This window comes from Oncorhynchus masou, chromosome 29, assembly GCF_036934945.1.
Source record: "Oncorhynchus masou masou isolate Uvic2021 chromosome 29, UVic_Omas_1.1, whole genome shotgun sequence".
NCBI classification, from domain to species: domain Eukaryota; kingdom Metazoa; phylum Chordata; class Actinopteri; order Salmoniformes; family Salmonidae; genus Oncorhynchus; species Oncorhynchus masou.
In genome coordinates this window covers 40,819,129-40,832,923 of record NC_088240.1, presented here as the reverse complement: position 1 = coordinate 40,832,923, position 13,795 = coordinate 40,819,129, and the positions used below count along the sequence as shown (strand labels likewise).

Below are 13,795 nucleotides of genomic sequence, written 5' to 3'. Positions count from 1 at the left end.
GGAAAGGTAAATATTAATGCATTGTAAATGCTCATTTGATGTCATTTCATTGCAGATCATTTCTATACATAGACTATATACTGCCACTCTCATATGACAAATATAGTATGTGTCCCTTGAGGAAGAGGTCTTCTGACTCTAACGGGACTTCCTGGAATATTTACCCTCTTATTCCATGCCTTGACAGACCCTTAAAGATGTTACACCTGCTACATACTGAACTGCGATCCCAACTGTAAGCCTCCAGATACATGTGTGTCCTTTGAAACCTTCCGTTTCTCTACACCTGCCTGCAGTTGGGAATGGGAACATCTCACAACTGCGGATTGACCGAGTTCTCGGGTATCAACCCCAAAAATAAAAAGAGAACACATGAGTGAAAGGCATTTATGACACCTCCATAGATAGGGTTTGAAGACGTATTCAAAGCAGTGGGTCAGTGTCAAGTCACCTCACTGCTCCGAGTGAAATCCTTTTCTTGAATCATTTTGCATTCATTATAAATTCCTTATTGTCTCTGTATCCTGTTTTGTTCCTCACGGGAACAATGGTGGGGTGAAAGTGTCAGACTTCATCAACGATCGCAAATTGCATCTGGATCCAATGACACGATTCATACTTACTAATCAGATCCCATTGTAGTGGAAATAACTGTTATTCTATTTTAGACTAGACTAGAAATCCTCTTTTCTGTTTTACATTGACTGCTAAAGAATGCCTTCAATGTGATGAGATAACAGCAACATTTCAAATGGTGCAGTTTTGTAGGCCTACAGCCAGTGTGTGTGTGTGTGTGTGTGTGTGTGTGTATGTACATGTGTGTGTGTGTGTGTGTGTAGGTGTGTAGTTCTCCCATAAGACCACCCCTAACACTGGGAATGTTTTGTCCCACAGATGGGCCCGCTGGGCCACCAGGTGCCAGGAAGTGACAGCCTTCCTCAACCAACCAGGTCGGGTCCTGCCACCAAAATACACACTTCTCTCTGGCTATTTTAAGCTTGCTCAGTTCTGAATGTGCGTGTGTGCTGTCTAATGAATGCACACTTTGTTTTCACTACATTGTCTTTTTATGATTATCTGAGTTCAGAAATATCCTGTATGATTTGCTTTGATATTGTGTTTGCCCTGTAGCTATATCTCCAACCACAATTAACTTGTGGTAATTGAAACCCTCCTTTGTGCATCTTGTCAGCAACAAAATGCTTTGTGGAGCTCAAAATGGTAATTTCTGAGACAGATTCCTTTGTTGGTTGCGTTCGTGATTGGAATATTCTGTCTACCGAGCCCAGGATACATACAGGTAGATTAGATGATATTGCAAATCATTCTCTGATTACTTGGTTCGATCCAGCTCCTGCCGTTTCCATGGTGACCAGAGCACGGGATGTTCTGCAGTCTAAGTTGATGATCTGTGGGCCAGGTGGCCTGCGGCCATCAGACTATGGCCTGTTAACAGGTCCTCTGCCAGGGTCCTCATGGTTTACCCACAAACACAGACCCGCAGACAGAGACAAATGCACAGCATATGGTTAAAGCATCCGACAGCCACAACCAGGAGGAAGTCCTAATATGGACAGCGTAAGCCTAAATCGGGTATAAAGCGGGAAGTAGCTTATGACTTGTCTTAGTAGAATGACCATGATTATGTGGACATTATTACCCTCATGATTTAAATAGTTTGACCAAACGTTTCAAGAGAAGAGCAGCTGTACAGCACATCAAAAACATCACAGAGCCATGAAAATCAAGAGACAGTAAAATACCTTAATAAAAACCTTGAGTGCTTAATATGCACTGAGCTTCTTCCTTGCAAGCTCAATACAGTATATTACTGAACCCTGGTTATGGGGAAATGTGGCTAAGGCAGGCACTGCATGCACCCTAAAAGTTGTTATCCTTTATAAAATAGATTTTGCATATCTGTAATACACAGGGAAAATAATCTGTAGGAAAAATGACGATTTCGAAAAGAGATTGGCAAACTGACCACAGGATATTATGGGAGAGTTGTTGCATGTATTGGGTGGAGAACTATTCATATGAGAAAGTTGGGGATAATTCAGTAGTACACTTTCTAACTTTAGCCAGTAGATGGTGCTATGCACCAGAAGGCCTGGGTAATATTGTAAAACTGTATGGGTTAACAATTGTTATGGATTTTGTAACATTTGAAACATCCTCACTGTCCACAAACTTAAACAAATTGGACTTTGGCAATGGCAGTAACTTTTTTTTAAATATCCAAAGACATATAAGTCTCAATAACTTACGCATTTCGGTTTACAAACCAAAAACCTCACCTCAAACGACGGAATGTCTTGCCACATGGCAGTACCACTCTCCAATTGGAAAAGTGTGTTGCCAAAACCAGGCCATAAAACATTCCTAGAAACCACACAGCGGGTTGACTGCTTTAATCAGTGGAGTGGGTTGGCCAATTACAGAGATACAGCCACAAACTGACAGGAAGAAAATAATTACTGCATTAAGTACGGGAGATATGCAGATCAGGGGCGCCTCTCCCTCTCATATTGACTTCTCTAAATGTCAAGGTCAACAAGGTTATACAGTAGCTATCTCCAGTCCAGGGTGTTAGCACGGCTGCTAACTCTGAGCCCCTTTTAACGGCGTTAGCAGCCGTACTAACGCCCTGGACCAGAACTATACAGGTGCCTACATGTCATGGTAAGGTCAAGTGCATTCCATAACATTTGCATTTATAGTATTTTATCCTAATTACATTTTCCATCCTTCCATTCCAAATGGTGTAGTCGGTGTTAACAAGCCAGTGGAATACACTCGGAAGTAGGAGAAGTAAGAGAAGTGTGGAGTGTGAAAAACACCAGGACACTCCAATAAAGCATACCAATGTTTTTCACTACATGACTTAAGATATACAACTAATGTGTATGGGGGGGGGGGGGGGGGGTAATTTTTTTGCTAAGGCTCAGTGTTGAAAAGCATTTTAAACTGCCTTCCCTAGAGCAGGGTTTATACCGTATGTGGAGGGAAGACCGAGGGGGGCTTCCTATACCTCTGTGTTTCAGACAGTCTAGGACTGTTTTGTCTGGAGATTCGTTTGAGGCAGCACTCCCAGAGAATGTTTACTTTTACCTTTCCGGTGGGCTAGCTACTCTTGATCTGATTCCCATGATTCCCAAGTAGCCTACTGTAAGACCTGCCTCTTTCTGGAATGGGTAGGGGTGGGTGTCAACATTTTTACATGGAATATGAGATTGCCTAATAGAAGCTGAACACCTTTAATATAACAGCGTATATCATTGTTTTGTGAAGTCTGTTATAGCTGACCTATTCAGACGTTTATCATTTTGTAATGCCTGAGACACAATAAGTACTCAGGAGAACTGCTTAGTCCGCCCAGAGAGGTACAAACCCTATTGCTCCTTTGCTTAACCAACACAGTTCATTAAAGGATAGGAAAGGACACTGAGTTATAGAGAATACACTGATCTGCTGATGGACTGATAAACTGAAGTGCAGTAGTACGACATAGTACAATATCCACTAGAGAGCAATGATGTAACACTGATGCTGACCGCTCAATGCACAATTGGAAAATTAGTTATGATCTGTTCAAAAAGTTAGATGAGGTTTGGTAAGTATGCAGTTTGACTTCCAGCGTGTGTTATTTGATCAAGTTGTTGACAGAATACCACACTAAATATCTCAAGTCTTCCTTTGCATAAACCTAAGAAACAGATATCATCATTATCCTAATCGAATCACACGTTCCCTTTGACACTTTCTCTCAAGCGCTAGGTAGTTTGTTTCTAACATATGGACTGTTTTTCCAACATTCAGTCCGCTGTCTTCTTTTTGCTTTCTGTGTTTCCTATATAGCACTGCCATCACTGACAGTTGACAGGTTGTGAAGTCAGCTGCAAGTCAAGAAATGCATTTTACCGGGGGGACTGTAACAGCCAGGAGACGTGGCAGGTATCCATTCAGCCTCTAACTTCAAACCCATACGGACTAAATTACCATTCCACATGTTACAACTGTCTGCCTCAACTCTTACAACTGCTCAGCTCCTAAAACATTTATTTTTCACAGTAATATTTCATCAGTGGTGTAAAGTACTTAAGTAAAAATACTTGAAAGTACTACTTAAGTAGGTTTTTGGGGTATCTGTACATGACTCTTTTTTTTGACAACTTTTACTTCACTACATTCCTAAATAAAATAATGTACTTTTTACTCAATACATTTTCCCTGACACCCAAAAGTACTTGTTACACTTTGAATGCTTAGCAGGGCAGGAAAATTCACACACTTATCAAGAGAACATCCCGAGGCAACCCATATTGCCTCTAATCTGGCGGACTCACTAAACACTTTTTTTATTTTATTTAACCTTTATTTAACTAGTTAAGCCAGTTATGAACAAATTCTTATTTACAATGATGGCCTACCAAAAGGCAAAAGGCCTCCTGGGGGATGGGGGCTGGGATATATATATATAGAGAGAGAGAGATATATAAGACAAAACACACATCATGTCAAGAGAGACAACACAACACTACATAAAGAGAGACCTAAGACATACTTAGTTTGTAATTGATGTCTTGAGTGTTGGAGTGTGCGTAAATAAAAATATGAAATCCAAAATATATTTAAAAGCAAATACTTTTAGACTTTTACTCAAGTAGTATTTTACTGGGTGACTTTCACTTTTACGTAAATCATTTTCTATTAAGGTATCTTTACTTTTAAGTGTGACAATTGAGTACTTTTCCTCCAATGTATTTCATAGCACAAAAAATACTTGACACTTTTAAATTGGGCTTTCAAAATCGGGAGATACAGCTCGTGGCTCTTGGTGATAGTAGTCAACTATGGTGTCTGAACTTCTTGTGGATTGAGTACAGTGAGAAATGCAGAGAAACGACACTAGCCCGGTCCTTTTTGTTTTGAGTAATCACAAGTAAGCCTGATAAACTGGGCATTCAATGTTATCAATAACTATCTATAAAGGTTTAAAAGATGATTACATTTCAGAATAATAGCTTTCTGATTGCAGGCTATGTGAACTAAGCACTGAAAAGCGTATTTAAGTTATCTATTTGAATTTACCATCTGAAAATATTGTACTAATCCTCAAATACATGTAAGAAGTTGATGGCCATTGGTTCAAAACACCCTTGAGCTGAGAGCAATATACATCACGTAGTTCATGCAGAATTTACAGTTCACAAATGCTGTGACCCAGACCAGACAGTACATTTTGGGGAGAGATTTGCACATTTCCAGACCTTCCCCTTTCCCATCTCACACGACCAATGAAACGTCTCGCAACGCATGTTAGAACTGACGCCAAAAAGTTTGATACTGGCAAACGAAAACCGCAAGAACTGAATAAAGTAGTCTCGACGGTAAGTCCGACGGGTGAGTGACTTACCTGTCTTTGAAAGCGCGATTCATTTTCTCGCTGAGTTCTTTGAGGAAAAGTTTGAGCAAAGGAGCAGCGCTTCATATTAGGGGGGCACTACTTTGTAGCACTCTGCAACGTGCTGCTAAGGTAAATCCAACTGAAATATTGAACATGTTTGGCAGAGCCTAGGCTACCGGTATTGCATAGGCTTACGTTTATAATAAAGCAACTGACTATGACAACTTTTATTATATCCTACTTAATTTATTTATTTAGATTTCTCTTATTATTGCATGTGTTTCCATTTTTCAGCGTTTTTTAAAACTTTTTTATTTAAATGTATGAAATTACTATTTACATTATTCTACTGAATGATTAGTAGCCTAATACTTTACCAGAATATTTTCAAGCAAATGTTTTTTTAACCTTTCATTTATTGCCTTTGAGTTCTAAATTGCACGTAAACACTGCAGTAGATAAATAGATAATCATGTAGCGTATTTTAATTTAACGTGGTCGCAGGGCAATTCGTATTGTTCTATATATATATGTGACCCTTCACTCAGGATGATATATTACGTTACCTTACATAATGAATGGAATAGCTGTTGTACAATATCATGCAAGTCATAGGATGTATAGTATCATACGTCTTACCCGGTCATACAATATCATACACGTTATCATACAAGATGTATTGTAATGACCCCGATAAATAAATGTTTTTATAAACTATTTCATTTAGCAGATGCTCTTATCCAGAGCGGCTTACAGGCGGAATTAGTGTTAAGTCCTTTACTCAAGGACACATCGACAGTCATTTCGGGCATTCGAACCAGAGACCTTTTGGTTACTGGGCCAAACGTCTTAACTGCTTTTCTCACACGGATCACATGGCCTGTCCATGTGAACCCCTTATCCTTCGGCAGCAATGGTGGTTTAGGTCAGTTGTTCCCAACCTGGGGTACTAGGACCCATGGGGGTACTTGGCCTATCCACAGTGGGTACTTGAGGAGACTCATGAGACCATAGGACCACTGGTAAAATGCGTATGAAGGGGAACTTCCTGCGGGGTACTCCGGGCAGTCAAAATTCAGTTGGTGGTACAGTAAATGAAATAGGTTAGGAACCACTGATTTTTACCTTGTCAGCTCGGGGATTCGGTCTTGTACCCTTTCAGTTACTAGTCCAAAGCTCTAACCACTAGGCTACCTGCCGCCTGTGTTGGTGACTGCAGGCCCTCCCTGGAAGCTCAGTGTGCACCTGTCTAGATCTAGCTTCCTTCCCACACAGGATGATGCACCGTCCTGACCCCTACTGTAATTATCCCCTTCCTTTCCATGGGTGCCAGCTCACCTGTGACTGTGCAGAGCTGCACAGTTGTGGCCTCAAACTGAGCCCAACCTGTTACAATTTCCAGTCTCACCATGGTTACTGTGGATCCAGTGTCCACCAGGGCAGAGCAGAGCACCCCCTCCACAGTGACTGGGATGTGACAAAAGTCCCCAACACAGGTCCGGCCCGCCCATCCACTTGCAGTTGTCTGCTTCTGGGGGAAGTGGAGCCTCGCTCCCTCGTCTGTGCTGTTGGGCTCCCCCTGGCGATGGTGGGGGTTGGAAAAGAGAGACAGGGGTCTGCACGGCACCGTCTATGCGGACCCCAAGACGTTTCCCTGGGCTCTGGGGGACATTGGGCAATTCCTGCTCAAATGGCCTGGCTGGCCACTCCGCCAGCAGACCATGGGGCCAGGGCGTGTGTTGTGTGCTGTCTGGAGCGATACAGCACAAATGAGTTCAGTCATTTCAGTCACTCATGCAGGCTTTTCCAGCTCTGGGCTACTCTGCACCACAGCCCGCAAAGTGGGTGTATCTCCAAACGCCCCCACTGAAGACCCGGCCCACACAATCTCCCTCTCCAAAGCCAACTCCAAGGCTTTCTGTAATGACTCTGGATGAGCCAGCTGGGTCTGTGTGCAGCTCCGTAGGAGAGAGCGCCTGTATGAACTGGTCGTGTGCCAGCTTGCTCTGCACGGATGGGGGGCATGTGAGCGTATGTCCGCAAGTGAGCCTCTCAAAGTCCTTAGTTACCACCCGTAGAGGCTCCCCTGTCTGCTTGCATCTATTACTCTGTTTGGAGCGCAGTAGCCCTCAGTGTTCTAACTAAAGCCCTATAATCACGTCTCTCCTTCGGGACAAGCAACAACGAACAGGACAGAGCATGGTTTGTGCAAGCAGGCTTTGTGCCCTGATGCCCTCACGACCACCTCAGCCAGGTCCTTCGATGTCTGTGGGTTCGTAGTGTCAACCCTGCAACGCACACACACTTACATACACCAACTGGTTGATGGACTACTGAATGTTTTTTTTCTTCTCTTGCTTTTTGTTCTTTTCCATATTTATATCTATTTATATCATCTATCTCTGATAAGCTACCCAGAGAAGGGTTCAAATAGCCCATATTCATATTTGTAGCCGTAGAAATAAGGTTAATGAAATCATTAACTTATCAAATAACATTTAATATATTAGCCATTTCTGAGCTTCACTTAGATAACTCCTTTGATGTTACAGCAGTAGCAATACAAGGATATAACATCTACAGAAGAGACAGGAATGCCTATGGGGGAGGTGTTGCCGTATATATTCAGTGCCATATCCCTGTAATGTTAAGAAGTGATCTCATGGCAAGTGTTATTGAGGTGTTGTGGTTACAGGTTCACCTGGCTCATCTAAAGCCTATTATTTTAGGTTGTTGCTGTAGGCCACCAAATGCTAACAGTCAGTGTCTAAACTGAACAAAAATATAAACGCAACATGCAACAATCAGTCAATTGAAATAAATGCATTAGGCCATAATCTATGGATTTCACATGACTAGGCAGGGGCCCAGCCAATCAGAATGAGTTTTACCCCACAAAAGGGCTTCATTACAGACAGAAATACTCCTCAGCACTCCCCCGCCATCTCCTTAGACAATCCCGCAGGTGAAGAAGCCGGATGTGGAGGTCCTAGATTGGCGTGGTTACATGTGGCTTGCAGTTGTCAGGCCGGTTGGATGAACTGCCAAATTCTCTAAAACAACGTTTGAGGCTGCTTACGGTAGAGAAATTAACACTCAATTATGTGGCAACAATTCTGTTGGACATTCCTGCAGTCAGCATGCCAATTGCACACTGCCTCAGAACTTGAGACATCTGTGGCATTGTGTTGTGTGACAAAGCTGCACATTTTAGAGTGGCCTTTTATTGTCCCCAGCACAAGGTGCACCGGTGTGATGATCATGCTGTTTAATCAGTTTCTTGATATTTTATGCCTGTCAGGTGGATGGAGTCTCTTGACGAAGGAGAAATGCTCACGAACAGGGTTGTAAACAAATTTGTACACAAAATTTGAGAGAAATAAGTTTGTGTGTGTATAGAACATTTCTGGGATATTTTATTTCAGCTAATGAAACATGGGACTAACAATTTACCAGTGGTGTTTATTTTAGTTCAGTATAGATAATGTTTGTGAAACGCTTGATAGTGTGTGATGAACACAGAGAGGTCTATTCTCTGGGTGACCTGAACATTGACTGATTAGCAACTAGCTGTCCTCTCAAGAGGAAGCTTCTGTGACTAATGCCTGTGATATGACCCAGGTTATCACTCAGTCAACTGCAGTGTATACCAATAGTGTTGGATCTGTGACAACCACTTGTATTGATCATATCTTTACTAATGCTCCAAAGCAATATCAGTTCCCATTGGCTGTAGAGACCATAACATTATCCAGATGCATCACTGGAAGTACTTGTAAAATGATTCATGCCATTTTTGACAAGCATGTTAAGAAATTAGTGGCGAGAACTGTTAGAGCCCTCTGAATTGAAGAATCGTATGACTCAAAGTAGAGGTCGACCGATTTCAAGTTTTCATAACATTTTTGGATGCCAATTATGACCGATTACATTGCATTCCACGAGGAAACTGCGTTGCAGGCTTGACCACCTGTTACGCGTGTCCAGCAAGGAGTCAAGGTAAGTTGCTAGCTAGCATTAAACCTATCTTATAAAAAACAACCAATCTTAACATAATCATGGTTGATGATATTACTAGGTTAACTAGCTTGTCTTGCTTTGCATATAATTAATGCTGTGCCTCTTAATTTATCATCGAATCACAGCCTACTAAGCAAAAACGGGTGATGTTTTAACAAATCGCGTTCGTGAAAAAAGCTCAATCGTTCCACGAATGTTTCTAACCATAAACATCAATACCTTTCTTAAAATCAATATACAAAGTATATTTTTTTAAACCTGCATATTTACACTGCTCAAAAAAATCAAGGGAACACGTAAACAACACAATGTAACTCCAAGTCAATCACACTTCTGTGAAATCAAATCCAAATCCATTTAGGAAGCAACACTGATTGACAAATTTCACGTGCTGTTGTGCAAATGGAATAGACAACAGGTGGAAATTATAGGCTATTATCAAGACACCCCCAATAAAGGAGTGGTTCTGCAGGTGGTAACCACAGACCACTTCTCAGTTCCTATGCTTCCTGGCTGATGTTTTGGTCACTTTTGAATGCTGGTGGTGCTTTCACTCTAGTGGTAGCATGAGACGGAGTCTACAACCCACACAAGTGGCTCGGGTAGTGCAGCTCATCCAAGATGGAACATCAATGCGAGCTGTGGATTGAAGGTTTGCTGTGTCTGTCAGCGTAGTGTCCAGACCATGAAGGAGCTACCAGGAGACAGGCCAGTACATCAGGAGACGTGGAGGAGGCCGTAGGAGGGCAACAACCCAGCAGCAGGACCGCTACCTCCGCCTTTGTGCGGAGGTTTCTTTGGGGGGCCACACAGCCCTCCATGTGCTCGCCAGAGGTAGCCTGACTGCCATTAGGTACCGAGATGAGATCCTCAGACCCCTTGTGAGACCATATGCTGGTGCAGTTGGCCCTGGGTTCCTCCTAATGCAAGACAATGCTAGACCTCATGTGGCTGGAGTGTGTCAGCAGTTCCTGCAAGAGGAAGGCATTGATGCTATGGACTGGCCCGCCCGTTCCCCAGACCTGAATCCAATTGAGCACATCTGGGACATCATGTCTCGCTCCATCCACCAACACCACGTTGCAACACAGACTGTCCAGGAGTTGGCGGATGCTTTAGTCCAGGTCTGGGAGGAGATGCCTCAGGAGACCATCCGCCACCTCATCAGGAGCATGCCCAGGTGTTGTAGGGAGGTCATATAGGCACGTAGATGCCACAAACATTAATGAGCCTCATTTTGACTTGTTTTAAGGGCATTACATCAAAGTTGGATCAGCCTGTAGTGTGGTTTTCAACTTTAATTTCGAGTCACTCCAAATCCAGACCTCCATGGGTTAATAAATTTGATTTCCATTGATCATTTTTGTGTGATTTTGTTGTCAGCACATTCAACTATGTAAAGGTAAAAGTATTTAATAAGAATATTTCATTCATTCAGATCTAGGATGGGTTATTTTAGTGTTCCCTTTATTTTTTTGAGCAGTGTAGTTAAAGGAAATTCAAGTTAGCAGGCAATATTAACTAGGGAAATTGTGTCACTTTTCTTGCATTCATTGCACGCAGAGTCAGGGTATATGCAACAGTGTGGGCCACTGGGCTCGTTGTGAACTAATTTGCCAGAATTGTACATAATTATGATTTAACATTGATGGTTGTGCAATGTAACAGCAATATTTAGACTTAGTTGCCACCCATTCGATAAAATTATAGTTTCCGGATTTGACCATATTAATGACCTAAGGCTCTTATTTCTGTGTTTATTATATTATAATTAAGTCTATGATTTGATAGAGCAGTCTGACTGAGCGGTGATAGGCAGCAGCAGGCTCGTAAGCATTCTTTCAAACTTTACTGCGTTTGCCAGCAGTTCTTAGCAATGCATGAATCACAGCGCTGTTTATGACTTCAAGCCTATCAACTCCTGAGATTAGGCTGGCAATACTATAGTGCCTATTAGAATATCCAATAGTCAAAGTTATATGAAATACAAATGGTATAGAGAGAAATAGCTGACGCGTCATAATTCCTATAGTAACTACAACCTAAAACTTCTTAACTGGGAACATTGAAACTGGGAATATTGAACCACCAACATTCATATGTTCTGAGCAAGGTACTTAAACGTTAGCTTTTTTTACATGGCACATATTGCACTTTTACTTTCTTCTCCAACACTGTGTTTTTGCATTATTTAAACCAAATTGAACATGTTTCATTATTTATATGAGACTAAATATATTTTTATTATATCAAGTTAAAATAAGTGTTCATTGTTCATTCAGTATTGTCAGAATAATAGTAGTGATTTATTTCAGCTTTTATTTATTTCATCACATTCCCAGTGGGTCAGAAGTTTACATACACTCAATTAGTATTTGGTAGCATTGCCTTTAAATTGTTTAACTTTGGTCAGACGTTTTGGGTTGCCTTCCACAACACAAGCTTCCCACAATAAGTTTGGTGAATTTTGGCCCATTCCTCCTGACAGAGCCTGTGTAACTGAGTCTGGTTTGTAGGCCTACTTGCTCACATGCGCTTTTTCAGTTCTGCCCACACATTTTCTATAGGATTGAGGTCAGGGCTTTGAGATGGCCACTCCAATACCTTGACTTTGTTGTCCTTAAGCCATTTTGCCACAATTTTGAATGTATGCTTGGTGTCATTGTCCATTTCGAAGATGCATTTGTTACCAAGCTTTAGCTTCCTGACTGATGTCTTGAGATGTTGCTTCAATATATCCACATAATTTTCCTTCCCTCATGATGCCATCTATTTTGTGAAGTGCACCAGTCCCTCCTGCAGCAAAGCACCCCCACAGCATGATGCTGCCACCCCTATACTTCACTGTTGGGATGGTGTTCTTCGGGTTGCAAGCCTCCCCCTTTCTCCCTCCAAACATAACGATGGTCATTATGGCCAAACAGTTCTATTTTTGTTTCATCAGACCAGAGGACATTTCTCCAATAAGTATGATCTTTGTCCCCATGTGCAGTTGCAAAACGTAATCTGGCTTTTTATGGCGGTTTTGGAGCAGTGGCTTCTTCCTTGCTGAGCTGTTGTTCTGGGATTGATTTGCACTTTTCGCACCAAAGTATGTTCATCTCTAGGAGACAGAACGCGTCTCCTTCCTGAGCAGTATGACGGCTAAAGGAGTTTGTGCATCCACAGGTGTGAAAGGAAGCTAAAGTAATTCCACTGCTTAGAAATAGTAAAGCAGCCTTTGCTGGCTCGAAAAGCAGCCCAATCAGTTTGCTACCTATTAAACTGATAGAGATAATTGTGTTTGACCAAATACAACTTGTTCTCTGAAAAATATCATTAACTACTGACTTTCAGCATGCATATACAGAAGGGCACTCAACTTGTACTGCACTGACTCAGGTGAAAGATGATTGGTTAAAATAAATGGATAAAATTATATTTGGAGCTGTATTGTAAGGATTTCAGTGCAGCCTTTTATGTTATTGATCATAGATTGTTATTGAAGAAACTCAGTTGATATGGCTGTACATCACCTGCTATCAAATGGTTGGAGAGTTATTTATCCAATAGAACCCAGAGAGTGTTCTTTAATAGAAGCCTCTCTAACATCAGATATGTACAGTGCGTTGTTCCTCAGGGCTGTTGTTTTTCTCTATTTTTACAAATAATTTGCCACTGGTATTACACAAAGCTAGAATGACTATGTATGCAAATCATCACACACACTATATGTCAACACCCAAAGCCAGTGAGATCACTGAAATTCTAAATGAGGAGTTAGTCAGTATTGGAATTGGTGATTTAATTAATAATAAACTGGTCTTAAATACATCTAAAACTAAAAGCATTGTATTCGTTTCAAAACATTCTCTTGACCTCAACTGGAGTTGTGTATAAAGGGTGTGACCATTTTGAAGTTGAAGTCCTAGGTATAACATTGGATGGTCAATTATCATGGATCAAGTCATATTGACAAAGATGTGAAAATGGTGAGGGGTATGTCTGTTTTATAAAAAGATGTTGTGTTTTTGACACACAAATCAACTGTACTAGTTGTTCAGTCTCTGGTCCTGTCTGGTAATATGGTTAAGTGCAGCAAAGAAAGACCTTAGCAAAGCTGCAGCTGGCTCAAAACAAAGCAGCACGTCTCTCCCTTTACTGCACATAGAGCTAACATCAACTACATGAATGACAGTCTTTCCTAGTTGAGGGTTGATGAGATGAACTGCTTCTCCTAGTTTTTATGAGACATGTTTACTGTACTGAAAATGTCAATTGTTTGCATGGCCAAATAACATTCATGTCAGACACCCATACTTAACCCACAAGGCATGCCACCAGGGGTCTCTTCACAGTCCCCAAGTCCAAGACAAATTCACGGCA

General features: G+C 41.5%; 1 protein-coding gene across 3 annotated transcripts in view; it reads left to right on the top strand.

The window, feature by feature from the left end:
• The first annotated feature begins 5,435 nt into the window (after positions 1-5,435).
• The window catches only part of LOC135519660 (myosin light chain kinase, smooth muscle-like), a 94,775-nt gene continuing 86,415 nt past the window's right edge, over positions 5,436-13,795 (top strand). For 2 of the 3 annotated variants that reach the window (XM_064944903.1, XM_064944902.1), the window contains exon 1: positions 5,436-5,539. The gene's annotated coding sequence lies outside the window, so the exon portion shown is untranslated. The remainder of the gene's footprint in view (positions 5,540-13,795) is intronic. The other variant, XM_064944904.1, reaches the window with a different exon arrangement.